At 33.5% G+C, this 16,020-nt stretch overlaps 1 non-coding gene across 1 annotated transcript; it reads right to left on the reverse strand.

Moving 5' to 3' along the window:
* Positions 1–15,947: 15,947 nt before the first annotated feature.
* Positions 15,948–16,020, reverse strand: Trnaf-gaa (transfer RNA phenylalanine (anticodon GAA)). The gene has a single exon. It is a non-coding gene; the product is annotated as a tRNA-Phe (tRNA).

The following is a 16,020-nucleotide window of genomic DNA, read 5'->3' on the forward strand; positions in this document are numbered from 1 at the left end:
ACCGACCCTCGAACATGCAACGTACAATTGTCCATGGGAAAAACAATCAGTATTAAGATCTATACCACATTTTCTGATGATTGACCTTGAGCTTTGTTAATGGTGATTGCAAATGCTAATCGAATTGGGAATTGCAATCTTTTAAATTGAAAAGGCAGATCCGTTGGAATCCTGGGAATGCGAGGAATAAGAACAGCCTCACCCTCAAAAGGCCCTGTCAAGATTGTGGCCTCTATTAGGTTTTCCATTGTTTGTTTTTTTACGGCAAGTCGCGTGCCATTGCAAAGCTTTGGTGGGTTGATATTTCTTAAAAGTATTATTGGTACGCCTATTTTTAGTTGTAGCACGTGTGGTGGAGACCCTGAAAGATCCACGGAATTTAAAAATTCAGATGGATAATTAACCGCTTCATTTGGTTCCAAAACTGTGTCGACTGACTTGTAAAGGACTGCCTGGTCTCGAATCTTGGTCTAAACAATATTGTTGATTTCGTGGACGTCTATATTTTTGGGTGCGAGAATCGCTCTTTCACTTAGCCATTTATTATTTTATAATTTTTTAGAATATTTGGAAATACTTTTTCAATCAATTCATTTTTGGACGTCACTAAATTACAGAAATCAGCAGGCAGTTGTATACGTCCTGAAATTGAGTCTACTGGGAGCTTTCCGTTTCCAATTTCCTGCAATTGATCTGACAATGTTTGACCAGAGTCATCGTTTTGCAATCGTACACGCAAATTTGTAGTTAATTTTGATATTTTTACGTGTGCCCATAAATTAGAATTTTTCAGGCAAGCATTCATTTCGTCTGCAGGAGTTGATCTAGGTATTATAGGTAATGTTTGCCTGAAATCTCCCGCAAGCAATATTAATGTGCTGCCAAAGGGTTTCGACTTCCCTCTCAAATATTTAAAGCATTGATCCAGAGCCTCGAGCGATTTTTTGTGTGCCATTGTGCACTCATCCCAAATAATAAGTTTGCATTACTGCAATACTTTACCCATCCCAGATGATTTGGAAATATTGCACGTGGGAGTTTCTGTAGAATGCAAATTCAGAGGCAATTTCAAAGCAGAATGAGCAGTTCTTCCACCAGGCAGCAATGTTGCGGCTATTCCGGATGACGCAATTGCCAACGCTATATCATTTTTTGATCGAATTGATGCCAGAATCAGTTTTATCACAAATGTTTTACCAGTACCTCCTGGCGCATCCAAAAAGAAAATTTCTCCAACGTTGTTATCGACACAATGCATTATCGTATCATAAATGTCTTTTTGTTCCGACGTTAACTTGGAAATGTTATTTTGTACATACGACAATAGATCACTCGTACTGTAACTTTGTTCACGATCCATTTCTACACATGTCCAAACAGCAGCGATACGGTTAGGTGAAGGCATTCCCAAATCCTGAAGAGGTTTGTTTGCCATACGTACGCACAAATCTTCTATAATAACTAAAGTGTAGTTATAAATTTCTGATGTAAAATCAAAAGTCATAACTGACGTCTCTAACTGTTTTCGATGGAGTATATCTTCGGACATTTTTGACTTATATTTTTCCCATAACTCTGTAGGAGCTGATGGAGAGCAAGTTGTTAAAATGATGCCAAACAATGCACGAATTTGACTTGGGGTTGACGTTTCGCACGCGTCATTGATGCAGTTATCCCAGTGTTGGTCATTCTCCAATAAATTCAGAGCTTGGCATGCACTACGGTAAGTGTCATGTATAGTACCGTTTACAGTTCTCAAATACTCAAAGGATGTCGGACCGGGTACATTCACCAAAAGCAGGCGTAGAAAGAAGCATTCATGTTGATTGGGGTGAACGGTGTAGAGTCTTCCTATCGTGGTATCTTTGAAGAGGGTAGGTTGGCCGTCGACTGACTTACCCGGTTTTCGACGTTCAAATACTTTATTTTTAGTATTCCACGTGTAATACGAAGGCACTTCCGTATACAGCAGTTTTTTTGAAAAAGAATCATTTTTGCAAAGCGAAAAAAAGCTGTTAATTTTGTTTCCGGTGGATTCAGGGCTCTTTGTTGCACGTTGGTTTCCGAGAAATAAACACGTTGACCATTCTGTAAATGTACCGCTAAGTGAACAACAGCTGGACTACGTTCATGTATCGGAAATGAAAGAATTCGCCAAACAGCTTCATTACTGCTTATGTATCTTCCAGCCTGATATTGTACGATTTCGTCGAAATCTTTGATTTCGGGCTGCAAGCCAAAAACTGCCATGTCACTGCCTTTGTTGACGTATTTACATATGTATTTGATTGCCTTTACGGAGTTACAGTATTCAACGTTTATGTGTGCATTAAATGTTTTTGATAATAATGGGGAATATGGAACAACCCACTGGTTATCTACTTCGATGGTGGTACCGTTACGCTTCTTTATTATTGCTGTTTTACCGCCATCTTCAGTAGATCTTCTTCTATATTGTGGGTAACCATCATTGCCAGTAATTGTGTTGGATACTAATAGTCGAGGATATTGCTTTGTGCACCTTCCTTTGGCCATGCATGGTGAATTTTCGTTCAGTGTACCGCAAGGTCCATGTATCATATTTTTTACAATAATATCATGTAACCCCTTATCGACATTTTTATCAGGTATTTCAGCGGAAATCACATCATCAATTTCGTTCGAAGTAATTTTTTTATGTAGCCAGATTAGTATATGTGCGTGTGGCAAACCTCGTTTTTGCCATTCCACTGAGTACATCCAGCATCGCACTGACCCAAACACTTCAAGTTTTACTATGTAGTTTATCAGTGATTTCAACTTTTGCCGGAAGACACGGGCCGTAATGTCATGCCTATGAAGTGCACCGCGCGCGTAAGTCGTTACGCGCCATATTAGTTACGCGCCATTGTAGTTGTGTCCCTGTGTCCCACCTGTGAATATAGATAGATTTATATATGTGTTTCAAACTACGTAAAAATTGCGAATATACAACATTCTTGGCTTTCCCACTACTGGGAGCTTTTCGTTTCCAATTGCCAGCAATTGATCTGAAAATGTTTGACCAGAGTCATCGTTACACAGACAGACAATATATAGAAAATATATGTATAAAATATAAATATATATATATTTTCTTTTTAGTTTTTTTGTAGTTTTTACCTTTTTTAGTTTTTTTCTTCTTTTGTATTAATGCTAAAGCCAAGGTTCAAACCTGGAGCCTCTCGGACCTAGAACCTGAAACATAACGCTTTACCAACTCAGCTACTTCGGCTTGAATACATTCGTTTTGAGCAGCTTCCTCAGGTGTTGCCATTGTAGGTTCTTCAGTCATTTTACAATTAGAAATTTCTCTTTCAACGGTCTTCTTATAATTAAAAATTTGTGTTTGAACGATATTCTTAAATACCTGTGTCCTGGTCGTCATTTATATTCCCTGTGTCCCGGTCGTCATTTGTGTCCCGGTATCCCAGTCTGTAATTTCTCTTTGAGTGTCCCGGTCTGTAATTTCTCTTTGAGTGTTTTTTCTTTTTAGTATTTTTTAGTTTTTTACATTTTTTCTTTTTTCAGTTTTCTTTTTCTTTTTTATTTTTCAGCGTGTCCTGGTCGTCATTTATATTCCCTGTGTCCCTGTCGTCATGTTTTTTACATTTTTTCTTTTTTCAGTTTTCTTTTTCTTTTTTATTTTTCAGCTTCACTATGAAATACATATCGCCGAACCTTTGTTTTTTTTAACTAAAATCTGGTAGGCATTGATGACCTTATCCAAGTCAAAATCCCAAACCCAATCATCATCGCTATCATTTTCAGTTTTGATATGTTTTGACTCTCGCTGTCCAGGTGGATCCTCATCTAACTGCGCGGTTTTTCCTTTTTTTATTTTAGTTTTTTATTGGTTTTTACCTTTTTTTTTAGCTTTTTGAATTTTTTTTTCGTTTTTTCTTCTTACTTTTTTTTTTAGTTTTTATCTTTTTTATTTTTTTTTATTTTTATTCTTAATTTTATTAGTTTTCTTTTTCTCTTCTATTTTTCAGTTTTTTCCATTTTTTTAGTTTTTAGTTTTTTTAGTTTTTAGTTTTTTAGTTTTTTTAGTTTTTTTAGTTTTTTAGCTTTTTTATTTTTTTTATTAGTTTATAGTTTTTTTGTAGTTTTTGCCTTTTTTTAGTTTTTTCAGTTTTTTTTTTAGTTTTTAGTTTTTTACCTTTTTTAGCCTAACCAGGATTTGAACCTGGGACCTTCATTCTCCGTTCTGACACCCTCTCTCACCGAGTGACTACTCCAGCATGTTCATTTTGGTGTTTTAAATGGTATATTATTAACCAAATTAATGTGTTTTACAATATACTAAGCATCGTCAAAGCAAAAATGACGACAACTAATTTCATGACGTCAGCCGAAACATGACGTCACCTGATCCACGATCCACAGACAACTTATTTATATATATATAGATATACTAGCTGTTGGGGTGGCGCTTCGCGCCACCCCAACACCTAGTTGGTGGGGGCGCTTCGCGCCCCCCCCCCAAGCCCCCCGCGCGCGTAAGTCGTTACGCGCCATATTAGTTACGCGCCATTGTAGTTGTGTCCCTATGTCCCACCTGTGAATATAGATAGATATATATATATATATATATATATATATATATATATATATATATATATATATATATATATATATATATATATGTTTTTAACTACGTAAAACTTGCGAATATACAACATTCTTTGCTGTCCCATTGTCTGTGCATATAAATAGATTGTCAGGTTTACCGACTCTTGAACATGCAACATATAATGGTCCATGGGAAAACAATCCGTATTCAGATCTATACCTCATGATTCTAATGATTGCCCTTGAGCTTTGTTGATGGTGATTGCTAATCGACCATTCCCTGAGTCGCCATCGTCATTTATATATCCCCCTGTGCACCCCGGCGTCCCCTTTGTAGTTATGTCCCTGTGTCCCGGGCGTCATTTATATTCCCTGTGTCCCGGTCGTCATTTGTGTCCCGGTGTTCCAGTCTGTGATTTCTCTTTGAGTGTCCCGGGCGTCATTTATATTCCTTGTGTCCCGGTGTCCCGGTCGTCATTTATATCCCCCTGTGCCCCCCGGCGTCCCCATTGTAGTTGTGTCCCTGTGTCCCGGTCGTCATTTATATTCCCTGTGTCCCGGTCGTCATTTGTATCCCGGTGTCCCGGTCTGTATATACATTCGTTTTTTAGTTTTGTTTTTCTCCTTTATTTTTTTCCTTTTTTCTTTTTTTTCTTTTTTAGTTTATTTAGATTTTTAGATTTTTTAGTTTTTTTATTAGTTTTTAGTTTTTTTTGTAGTTTTTACCATTTTTTTACTTTTTTATATTTATTAATATTTTTTTAGTTTTCTTTTTCTCTTATTTTTTAGTTTTTTCCTTTTTTTTAGTTTTTTCTTTTTTAGTTTTTAGTTTTTTTTTTGTTTTTTACCTTTTTTTAGTTTTTTTAGTTTTTTTAGTTTTTTAGCTTTTTTAGTTTTTTTATTAGTTTTTAGTTGTTTTTTTAGTTTTTGCCTTTTTTTAGTTTTTTCAGTTTTTTTTAGTTTTTTTTAGTTTTTTAGCTTTTTTAGTTTTTTTTCTTTTTAGTTTTTTTTGTAGTTTTTACCTTTTTTAGTTTTTTTTTCTTCTTTTGTATTAGTGTGAAATAATTCAGACGTCATATGGGGACAAACACGACGTCACTCGACAGACAGACAGACAGACATAACCCACAAACAACTTATTTTTATATATATTTATTCATATTTTTTTAGTTTTCTTTTTCTCTTTTATTTTTCAGTTTTTTCCTTTTTTTTAGTTTTTTTCTTTTTTAGTTTTTAGTTTTTTTTTAGTTTTTTACCTTTTTTAGTTTTTTTTAGTTTTTTAGCTTTTTTAGTTTTTTTATTAGTTTTTATTTTTTTTGTAGTTTTTGCCTTTTTTTATTTTTTTCAGTTTTTTTTTTGTTATTAGATTTTTACCTTTTTTTAGTTTTTTTAGTTTTTTAGCTTTTTTAGTTTTTTTTTCTTTTTAGTTTTTTTTGTAGTTTTTACCTTTTTTAGTTTTTTTCTTCTTTTGTATTAGTGTGAAATAATTCAGACGTCATATGCGGACAAACATGACGTCACCTGATCCACAGATCCACACACAGACAACTTATTTTTATATATATAGATATATATATATATATATATATATATATATATATATATATATATATGTCTGTACATATAAATAGATTGTCAGGTTTACCGACTCTTGAACATGCAACATATAATTGTCCATGGGAAAAACAATCCGTATTCAGATTTTTTTAGTTTTTTTATTAGTTTTTATTTATTTTTTTCTTTTAGTTTTTTTTTGTAGTTTTTACATTTTTTTTAGTTTTTTTTAGTTTTTTTTTTTTAGTTTTTTAGTTTTTTTTAGTATTTTCTTTTTAGTTTTTATCTTTTTTAATTTTTTTCTTCTTTTGTATTAATGCTAAAGCCAAGGTTCGAACCTGGAACCTCTCGGACCTAGAACCTGGAACATAACGCTTTACCAACTGAGCTACTGTATTTGTATTTGTATCGGATTAACGACGCTTCTTGACTACTAAGGTCCCTGCGTCGGCCCTGTAGTGCATTCCTGCAGCATGGTTCGATCTCTGGGTCCCGTATTACCACGCTAAGGTTAAACCCACTGCGCCAACACAGGTAGTTATATAACTGAGCTATCCACACACAGACAACTTATTTTTATATATCTACTAGCTGTTGGGGTGGCGCTTCGCGCCACCCCAACACCTAGTTGGTGGGGGCGCTTCGCGCCCCCCCCAAGCCCCCCCGCGCGCGTAAGTCGTTACGCGCCATAATAGTTACGCGCCATTGTAGTTGTGTCCCTATGTCCCACCTGTGAATATAGATATATATATATATATGGTTTTAACTACGTAAAACTTGCGAATATACAACATTCTTTGCTGTCCCATTGTCTTTGCATATAAATAGATTGTCAGGTTATCCCCCTGTTTCCCCCGGTGTCCCCGTTGTAGTTGTGTCCCTGTGTCCCGGTCGTCATTTATATTCCCTGTGTCCCGGGTCCCGGTCATCATTTGTTTTTTTTCCTTTTTTTTCTTTTTTAGCTTATTTAGATTTTTAGATTTTTTAGTTTTTTTTATTAGTTTTTAGTTTTTATTTCTTTTTAGTTTTTTTGTCCCGGTCGTCATTTATATCCCCCTGTTTCCCCCGGTGTCCCCGTTGTAGTTGTGTCCCTGTGTCCCGGTCGTTATTTATTTTTTAGTTTTTTACCTTTTTTTAGTTTTTTTAGTTTTTTAGCTTTTTTATTTTTTTTATTAGTTTTTAGTTTTTTTGTAGTTTTTGCCTTTTTTTTAGTTTTTTTAGTTTTTTAGCTTTTTTATTAGTTTTTAGTTTTTTTGTAGTTTTTGCCTTTTTTTAGTTTTTTTAGTTTTTTAGCTTTTTTATTTTTTTTATTAGTTTTTAGTTTTTTTTTTTAGTTTTTGCCTTTTTTTTAGTTTTTTCAGTTTTGACGTCACCTGATCCAGTTTTTTCAGGTGACGTCACCTGATCCACGATCCACAGATCCACAGACAACTTATTTTTATATATATAGATAGTTTTTTTTTTTACTTATGTCCTGGTCGTCATTTATACTCCCTGTGTCCCGGTGCTTTGTTGATTGCTAATCGAACATTCCTTTTGTCCTGGTCGCTTTCTCTTTGAGTGTCGTCATTTATTAGTTTTTTCCTTTTTTTTAGTTTTTTATTGGTTTTTACCTTTATTTTAGCTTATTTTTCAGTTTTTTCCTTTTTTTTAGTTTTTTTTATTTTTTATTTTTTTTAGTTTTTTACCTTTTTTTAGTTTTTTTAGTTTTTTTAGTTTTTTAGCTTTTTTACTTTTTTTATTAGTTTTTAGTTTTTTTTTTTGTAGTTTTTGCCTTTTTTTAGTTTTTTCAGTTTTTTTTTAGTTTTTTATTGGTTTTTACCTTTATAGTTTTTTTAGTTTTTTAGCTTTTTTATTTTTTTTATTAGTTTTTAGTTTTTTTTGTAGTTTTTGCCTTTTTTTAGTTTTTTCAGTTTTGACGTCACCTAATCCAGTTTTTTCAGGTGACGTCACCTGACACATCCATCCACACATCCACAGACAGACAGACAACTTATTTTTATATATATAGATATATATAAAAATAAGTTGTCTGTGGATCTGTGGATGGATCAGGTGACGTCACCTGAAAAAACTGGATCAGGTGACGTCAAAACTGAAAAAACTAAAAAAAGGCAAAAACTAGAAAAAAAACTAAAAACTAATAAAAAAAATAAAAAAGCTAAAAAACTAAAAAAAAACTAAAAAAAGGCAAAAACTACAAAAAAAACTAAAAACTAATAAAAAAGCTAAAAAACTAAAAAAAAATAAAAAAAAGGCAAAAACTACAAAAAAAACTAAAAACTAATAAAAAAAATAAAAAAGCTAAAAAACTAAAAAAACTAAAAAAACTAAAAAAAGGTAAAAAACTAAAAAAACTAAAAACTAAAAAAAAACTAAAAAAAAAGGAAAAAACTGAAAAATAAGCTAAAATAAAGGTAAAAACCAATAAAAAACTAAAAAAAAAAACTGAAAAAACTAAAAAAAGGCAAAAACTACAAAAAAAACTAAAAACTAATAAAAAAAGTAAAAAAGCTAAAAAACTAAAAAAACTAAAAAAAGGTAAAAAACTAAAAAAAATAAAAAATAAAAAAAAACTAAAAAAAAGGAAAAAACTGAAAAATAAGCTAAAATAAAGGTAAAAACCAATAAAAAACTAAAAAGAAAAAAAGGAAAAAACTAAAAAAAAATTTCATCTAAAAAACTAAAAAAAACTAAAAAAGGTAAAAACTAAAAGAACTAAAAAAGAAAAAAATAAATGACGACACTCAAAGAGAAAGCGACCAGGACAAAAGGAATGTTCGATTAGCAATCAACAAAGCACCGGGACACAGGGAGTAAGGAATGTTCGATTAGCAATCAACAAAGCACCGGGACACAGGGAGTATAAATGACGACCAGGACATAAGTAAAAAAAAAAAACTATCTATATATATAAAAATAAGTTGTCTGTGGATCTGTGGATCGTGGATCAGGTGACGTCACCTGAAAAAACTGGATCAGGTGACGTCAAAACTGAAAAAACTAAAAAAAGGCAAAAACTACAAAAAAAACTAAAAACTAATAAAAAAAATAAAAAAGCTAAAAAACTAAAAAAACTAAAAAAAGGCAAAAACTACAAAAAAAACTAAAAACTAATAAAAAAGCTAAAAAACTAAAAAAAATTAAAAAAAAGGCAAAAACTACAAAAAAAACTAAAAACTAATAAAAAAAATAAAAAAGCTAAAAAACTAAAAAAACTAAAAAAAGGTAAAAAACTAAAAAAACTAAAAACACTAAAAACTAAAAAAAAGGAAAAAACTGAAAAATAAGCTAAAATAAAGGTAAAAACCAATAAAAAACTAAAAAAAAACTGAAAAAACTAAAAAAAAAGGCAAAAACTACAAAAAAACTAAAAACTAATAAAAAAAGTAAAAAAGCTAAAAAACTAAAAAAACTAAAAAAACTAAAAAAAGGTAAAAAACTAAAAAAAATAAAAAATAAAAAAAAACTAAAAAAAAGGAAAAAACTGAAAAATAAGCTAACATAAAGGTAAAAACCAATAAAAAACTTAAAAGAAAAAAAGGAAAAAAATTAAAAAAAATTTTCATCTAAAAAACTAAAAAAAACAAAAAAAGGTAAAAACTAAAAGAACTAAAAAAGAAAAAAATAAATGACGACACTCAAAGAGAAAGCGACCAGGACAAAAGGAATGTTCGATTAGCAATCAACAAAGCACCGGGACACAGGGAGTATAAATGACGACCAGGACATAAGTAAAAAAAAAAATTAACAAAACTAAAAAGAAGGTAAAAACTACAAAAAAACTAAAAAGAAAAAAAAACTAAAAACTAATAAAAAAACTAAAAAATCTAAAAATCTAAATAAACTAAAAAAGAAAAAAAAGGAAAAAAATAAAGGAGAAAAACAAAACTAAAAAACGAATGTATATACAGACCGGTACACCGGGATACAAATGACAACGGGGACACCGGGGGAAACAGGGGGATATAAATGACGACCGGGACAAAAAAACTAAAAAGAAAAAAAAACTAAAAACTAATAAAAAAACTAAAAAATCTAAAAATCTAAATAAGCTAAAAAAGAAAAAAAAAGGAAAAAAATAAAGGAGAAAAACAAAACTAAAAAACGAATGTATATACAGACCGGGACACCGGGATACAAATGACGACCGGGACACAGGGAATATACATGACGACCGGGACACAGGGACACAACTACAACGGGGACACCGGGGGAAACAGGGGGATGTAAATGACGACCGGGACACCGGGACAGGGAATGGTCGATTAGCAATCACCATCAACAAAGCTCAAGGGCAATCATTAGAATCATGAGGTATAGATCTGAATACAGATTGTTTTCCCATGGACCATTATATGTTGCATGTTCAAGAGTCGGTAAACCTGACAATCTATTTATATGCAAAGACAATGGGACAGCAAAGAATGTTGTATATTCGCAAGTTTTACGTAGTTAAAACCATATATATATATATATATATATATATATATATATATATATATATATATATATATATATATATATATATATATATATATATATATATATATATATATATATATATATATATATATATATATATATATATATATATATATATATATATATCTATCTATATTCACAGGTGGGACATAGGGACACAACTACAATGGCGCGTAACTATTATGGCGCGTAACGACTTACGCGCGCGGGGGGGCTTGGGGGGGGCGCGAAGCGCCCCCACCAACTAGGTGTTGGGGTGGCGCGAAGCGCCACCCCAACAGCTAGTATAGATATATATATGTGTGTGTGTAAAAATAAGTTGTCTGTGTGTCTGTCGAGTGACGTCATGTTTGTGTGTCGACTGACGAAATTACAGACCTGACATCGGGACACAAATGACGACCGGGACACTCAAAGAGAAAGCGACCGGGACACAAGGAATGTTCGATTAGCAATCACCATCAACAAAGCACCGGGACACAAATGACGACCGGGACACAGGGAATATAAATGACGACCGCGACACTCAAAGAGCCATCAACAAAGCACAGGGTCACAAATGACGACCGGGACACAGGGAATATAAATGACGACCAGGACACTCAAAGAGAAATTACAGACCGGGACACTGGAACACAAATAACGACCGGGACACAGGGAATATAAATGACGACCGCGACACTCAAAGAGCCATCAACAAAGCACCGGGACACAAATGACGACCGGGACACAGGGAATATAAATGAAGACCAGGACACTCAAAGAGAAATTACAGACCGGGACACTGGAACACAAATGACGACCGGGACACAGGGAATATAAATGACGACCGCGACACTCAAAGAGAAATTACATACTGGGACACAAATGACGACCGGGACACAGGGACACAACTACAACGGGAACGCCGGGGGGCACAGGGGGATATATAAATGACGATGGCGACACAGGGAATGTTCGATTAGCAATCACCATCAACAAAGCTCAAGGGCAATCATTAGAATCATGAGGTATAGATCTGAATACGGATTGTTTTTCCCATGGACAATTATATGTTTCATGTTCAAGAGTCGGTAAACCTGACAATCTATTTATATGCACAGACAATGGGACAGCAGCCGAGGAAGCTGCTCAAAGATTCTATGCCAAAAAACTTGTGGCTGATAGAGAAAGTAAGAAAAGAAAGCGTGCCGAGGAAAAAATAAAAAAGGAAAAAAACTGAAAAATAAAGGAGAAAAACAAAACTTAAAAAATAAAAAAATAACTGAAAAGGTAAAAACTCTAAAAAAAACTAAAAAGAAAAAAGAAAAAAAAATGAAAAAAAAATGTAAAAACCAAAGAAAAACTAAAAAGAAAAAAAGGGGAAAAACACAAAAATTTATTTCATCATATACCAATTCAAAAACGAATGAATATTCAGACCGGGACACAAATGACGACCGGGACACAGGGAATATAAATGACGACCGGGACACAGGGACACAACTACAACGGGGACGCCGGGTGGCACAGGGGGATATATAATTGACGATGGGGACCCAGGGAATGTTCGATTAGCAATCACCATCAACAAAGCTCAAGGGCAATCATTAGAATCATGAGGTATAATTAAAAAAACTAAAAAAAGGTAAAAAACTAAAAACTAAAAAAAAAAGACCAATTCAAAAACGAATGTATATACAGACCGGGACACAAATGACGACCGGGACACAGGGAATATAAATGACGACCGGGACACTCAAAGAGAAATTACAGGCTGGGACCCCGGGACACAAATGACTACCGGGACACAGGGAATATAAATGACGACCGGGACACAGGGACACAACTACAACGGGGACGCCGGGGGTTACAGGGGGATATATAAATGACGACGGCGACACAGGGAATGTTCGATTAGCAATCACCATCAACAAAGCTCAAGGGCAATCATTAGCGAAGCGCCCCCGCTAATTAGGTGTTGGGGTGGCGCGAAGCGCCACCCCAACAGCTAGTAATATATATATATCTATATATATAAAAATAAGTTGTCTGTCTGTGGATCTGTGGATCAGGTGACGTCATGTTTCTGTGTCGGCTGACGTCATGAAATTAGTTGTCGTCATTTTTGCTATGACGGTGACGTCATTAAAGATATTTAAGACATATATGTTCACGTAGAAATCTATTAATGTTTAAGTTTAAAATGACTGATGAACTTACATCATTTTGCCATTACATAATGGCAAAAGCCGATGAAGATGCTCAAAGAGTCTATGCCAAAAAACTTGCTGCGGATAGAGAAAGTCAGAAAAGAAAGTGTGCCGAGGAATCAAAAGAACAGCAAGGAAACAGGCTTGAGGCTAAAGAACGCAAAACCGCGCAGTTAGATGAAGATCCACCTGGACAGCGAGAGTCAAAACATATCAAAACTGAAAATGATAGCGATGATGATTGGGTTTGGGATTTTGACTTGGATAAGGTCATCAATGCCTACCAGATTTTAGTTAAAAAAACGAAGGTTCGGCGATATGTATTTCATAGTGAAGCTGAAAAATAAAGAAGAAAAAGAAAACTGAAAAAAGAAAAAATGTAAAAAACATGACGACCGGGACACAGGGAATATAAATGACGACCAGGACACGCTGAAAAATAAAGAAGAAAAAGAAAACTAAAAAAAGAAAAAATGTAAAAAACTAAAAAATACTAAAAAGAAAAAACACTCAAAGAGAAATTACAGACCGGGACAGAGGGAATATAAATAACGACCGGGACACTCAAAGAGAAATTACAGACTGGGATACAGGGACACAAATGACGACCAGGACACAGGGAATATAAATGACGACCAGGACACAGGTATTTAAGAATATCGTTCAAAGACAAATTTTTAATTGTAAGAAGACCGTTGAAAGAGAAATTTCTAATTGTAACATGACTGAAGAACCTACAATGGCAACACCCGAGGAAGCTGCTCAAAACGAATGTATTCAAGCCGAAGTAGCTGAGTTGGTAAAGCGTTATGTTTCAGGTTCTAGGTCCGAGAGGCTCCAGGTTTGAACCTTGGCTTTAGCATTAATACAAAAGAAGAAAAAAACTTAAAAAGGTAAAAACTACAAAAAAACTAAAAAGAAAAAATATATATATATATTTATATATATATATATATATATATATATATATATATATATATATATATATATATATATATATATATATATATATATCTTCTATATATATAAAAATAAGTTGTTTGTCTGTGTAACGATGACTCTGGTCAAACATTTTCAGATCAATTGCTGGCAATTGGAAACGGAAAGCTCCCAGTAGTGGGAAAGCCAAGAATGTTGTATATTCGCAATTTTTACGTAGTATGAAACACATATATAAATCTATCTATATTCACAGGTGGGACACAGGGACACAACTACAATGGCGCGTAACTAATATGGCGCGTAACGACTAACGACTTACGCGCGCGGGGGGGCTTGGGGGGGCGCGAAGCGCCCCACCAACTGGGCGTTGGGGTGGCGCGAAGCGCCACCCCAACAGCTAGTATATATATATATATATATATACTAGCTGTTGGGGTGGCGCTTCGCGCCACCCCAACACCTAGTTGGTGGGGGCGCTTCGCGCCCCCCCCCAAGCCCCCCCGCGCGCGTAAGTCGTTACGCGCCATAATAGTTACGCGCCATTGTAGTTGTGTCCCTATGTCCCACCTGTGAATATAGATATATATATATATATATATATATGGTTTTAACTACGTAAAACTTGCGAATATACAACATTCTTTGCTGTCCCATTGTCTTTGCATATAAATAGATTGTCAGGTTATCCCCCTGTTTCCCCCGGTGTCCCCGTTGTAGTTGTGTCCCTGTGTCCCGGTCGTCATTTATATTCCCTGTGTCCCGCGTCCCGGTCATCATTTGTATCCCGGTGTCCCGGTCTGTATATACATTCGTTTTTTAGTTTTGTTTTTCTCCTTTATTTTTTTCCTTTTTTTTTCTTTTTTAGTTTATTTAGATTTTTAGATTTTTTAGTTTTTTTATTAGTTTTTAGTTTTTTTTTCTTTTTAGTTTTTTTGTAGTTTTTACCTTCTTTTTAGTTTTGTTAATTTTTTTTTTTACTTGTGTCCTGGTCGTCATTTATACTCCCTGTGTCCCGGTGCTTTGTTGATTGCTAATCGAACATTCCTTTTGTCCTGGTCGCTTTCTCTTTGAGTGTCGTCATTTATTTTTTTCTTTTTTAGTTCTTTTAGTTTTTACCTTTTTTAGTTTTTTTTTAGTTTTTAGTTTTTTTAGTTTTTTACCTTTTTTTAGTTTTTTTAGTTTTTTAGCTTTTTTATTTTTTTTATTAGTTTTTAGTTTTTTTGTAGTTTTTGCCTTTTTTTTTAGTTTTTTGTCCTGGTCGCTTTCTCTTTGAGTGTCGTCATTTATTAGTTTTTTCCTTTTTTTTTTTAGTTTTTTATTGGTTTTTACCTTTATTTTAGCTTATTTTTCAGTTTTTTCCTTTTTTTTAGTTTTTTTTTATTTTTTATTTTTTTTAGTTTTTTACCTTTTTTTAGTTTTTTTAGTTTTTTTAGTTTTTTAGCTTTTTTACTTTTTTTATTAGTTTTTAGTTTTTTTTTGTAGTTTTTGCCTTTTTTTAGTTTTTTCAGTTTTTTTTTTAGTTTTTTATTGGTTTTTACCTTTATAGTTTTTTTAGTTTTTTAGCTTTTTTATTTTTTTTATTAGTTTTTAGTTTTTTTTTGTAGTTTTTGCCTTTTTTTAGTTTTTTCAGTTTTGACGTCACCTAATCCAGTTTTTTCAGGTGACGTCACCTGACACATCCATCCACACATCCATCCACACATCCACAGACAGACAACTTATTTTTATATATATAGATATATATATATATATATATATATATATATATATATATATATATGCTAGCTGTTGGGGTGGCGCGAAGCGCCACCCCAACAGCTAGTATATATATATATATATATATATATATATATATATATATATATATATATATATATATATATATATATATATATATATATGCTAGCTGTTGGGGTGGCGCTTCGCGCCACCCCAACACCTAGTTGGTGGGGCGCTTCGCGCCCCCCCAAGCCCCCCCGCGCGCGTAAGTCGTTACGCGCCATTGTTGTTGTGTCCCTGTGTCCCACCTGTGAATAGAGATAGATATAAATATATGTTTTTAACTACATAAAATATGCGAATATACAACATTCTTCGCTGTCCCATTGTCTGTGCATATAAATAGATTGTCAGGTTTACTGACTCTTGAACATGCAACATGGGAAGGAAGCAAAAAAAATTTGCCGAAACCTGGGATCGAACCAGGGACCTTTAGATATTCAGTCTAACGCTCTCCCATCTGAGCTATTTCGGC

The sequence above is a fragment of the Artemia franciscana genome, unplaced genomic scaffold (assembly GCF_032884065.1).
Source record: "Artemia franciscana unplaced genomic scaffold, ASM3288406v1 PGA_scaffold_151, whole genome shotgun sequence".
Lineage (NCBI taxonomy): Eukaryota > Metazoa > Arthropoda > Branchiopoda > Anostraca > Artemiidae > Artemia > Artemia franciscana.